Source organism: Eimeria mitis, genomic scaffold (assembly GCF_000499745.2).
Source record: "Eimeria mitis Houghton genomic scaffold, Emh_scaff622, whole genome shotgun sequence".
Classification (NCBI taxonomy): domain Eukaryota; phylum Apicomplexa; class Conoidasida; order Eucoccidiorida; family Eimeriidae; genus Eimeria; species Eimeria mitis.
Window position 1 is genome coordinate 10,221 of NW_013574415.1, and position 2,197 is coordinate 12,417.

Sequence of the window (2,197 nt, forward strand, 5' to 3'; positions counted from 1 at the left end):
GACGGGGGGCCCCTCCGGGCTGCTGAATAGGGTTTAGGGGCCCCCAAGTGTTCTGGGGGCCCCCCTATTGCAGGCAGGCAAAGAAGAAAGGGTTTGGCTTGAAGAGGGTTTGCAATGCGAGGGTTTAGGGTTTAGGGTTTAGGGTTTAGGGTTTAGGGTTTGGAGGTTTACACTGTAGAAGGGGGTAGTCGTTGATATGCCAAACGAAAACCTCTCCTATAAACCCTAAACCCTAAACCCTAAACCCTAAACCCTAGGCGGGGACCTCAGGGGTGGCAGCCTTAGCAGGAGTGTGTTTGTTGCGGCTAGAAACGACAGAAATAAACGTAAATATATAAAAATAAAAATAATAAATATATTTTTTATGTTTTTAAGAGAAAGAAATGCATATATTTGTTGCTGGGGGCCCCCAGACCACCCCAGCAACACCACCGGTGCTGGGGGGGTTGTTATAGGTTGCTGCTGCTGCATCTGTGCTTCTTTTTTCTTTTTTTTTCTCTTTTTATAATATTTTTTATTTTAGTTTATTTATTTTTACTTTATTTTAATTTATTTCAGAGTTTTATACACAAATAACACAACAACGGGGGGCCCTAACCACTGGTCCTCAGCAACAGCTGTACCCTCTGGGTTTGGGGGCCCCCCCCCAGGTGTGAGTGGTTTAGGGTTTAGGGTTTAGGATTTAGGGTTTAGGGTTTAGGGTTTAGAGAGAATTCTCTTTTTCTATAGAGACTTTATTAGGGTTTAGGGTTTTTAATTTAGTGAGGAGAACAGGCGTTTTCAGCTGTACGTGCAGCACAGAAACCCTAAACCCTAAACCCTAAACCCTAAACCCTAAACCCTAGACCCTAGACCCTAAACCCTTCCCGCCGCTCCGTAGCAAAGCGAATGGAGGTAACTCCCCTTCTCCCTCACACCTCATCTATGCACTGCTCTTAAGCCTACACTGTGTCTAACTGCACGTGGCGGTAGCTAGCTGTGGCTAGCTGTGGCTAGCTGTAGCTAGCTGGGGCTAGCTGTGGCTAGCTGTAGCTAGCTGTGGCTAGCTATGCTCTGGCTAGCTAGCAGCAACAACAGCTGCTGCTGTTGTTGCTGCTGCTGCTGCATCAATAGCATCAGCTCAGCGCTTCCTTATGGGGGGCCCCCAAGGCCAAGACTGCTTACCCAGGGGGCCCCCCTGGGGGGCCCCCCACCAACAAAACTCTAAGAGACAAACTATACTAATAAATAAAAAAAATAAATGTTACATTTCTTCTGCTTCCTCTCTAACAAACCTCCCCTGTTGGGGGCCCCCCTGGGGGGCCCCCCCTTAACTGATTGATTGAGAGAACCGCATGAGGGGGGCCCCCCTCATAAGGTGCGTACTGGGGGCCCCGGGGGGGGCCCCCAGGGGCCCCCAGGGGGCCCTACTGGGGGCCCTACTGGGGGCCCTACTGGGAGCCCTACTGGGGGCCCCTGGGTGGTACCTGTGGGGCCCCCCAGCTGCCCCTGAGGGCCCCCCCAGCAACCTTTGAGGGGCCCCTGAGATCCCCCTTGGGGGCCCCTGGACGCCCCCTGGAGGGCACCCCTGGCACCCCTCGACCGCCTCTTGGGGCCCCCCGGGGGGGCCCCTTGGGGGCCCCTTGGCTGCCTCTCGAGTACCCCCATGGGGGCCCCTGGGGGCCCCCCTCAGCCTCTGGGGGCCCCCCTGGGCGGCCCCTGGGGGCCCCCCTCAACCACCTCTGGGGCCCCCCCTGGGGGCCCCTTGGCTGCCTTTTGAGGGCCCCCCTGGGGGGCCCCTTGGCTGCCTGTTGTTGAGGGCCCCCCTGGGGGGGCCCCTGGGGGGCCCCTGGGGGGCCCCTGGGGGCCCCTGCTTGTGTGTGTGTGTGTGGTGTATGGTTAAGCAACATATCTGTATGCGTGTTTATCGTGTGTATCTCTGGCGATATAATCTCTATCTATGAGGCTTTCTATTCTAAGTTTGAGTGTATTTTGATCGATTGGTGTTTTTAGGTTTTGTAAAAGAGACAGAAAAAGCTGCTGGTGATGCAAAGGAGACTGTCTCTTCAGCACACGTACTATCGCCGCGTCTAGTTGGTGTGTCACGTCACCACGCACACACTCCTCCTCCATCATACCCTCCTCCTAATACACACACATATATATATATATATATATATATATATATATATATATATATATATATATATATATATAT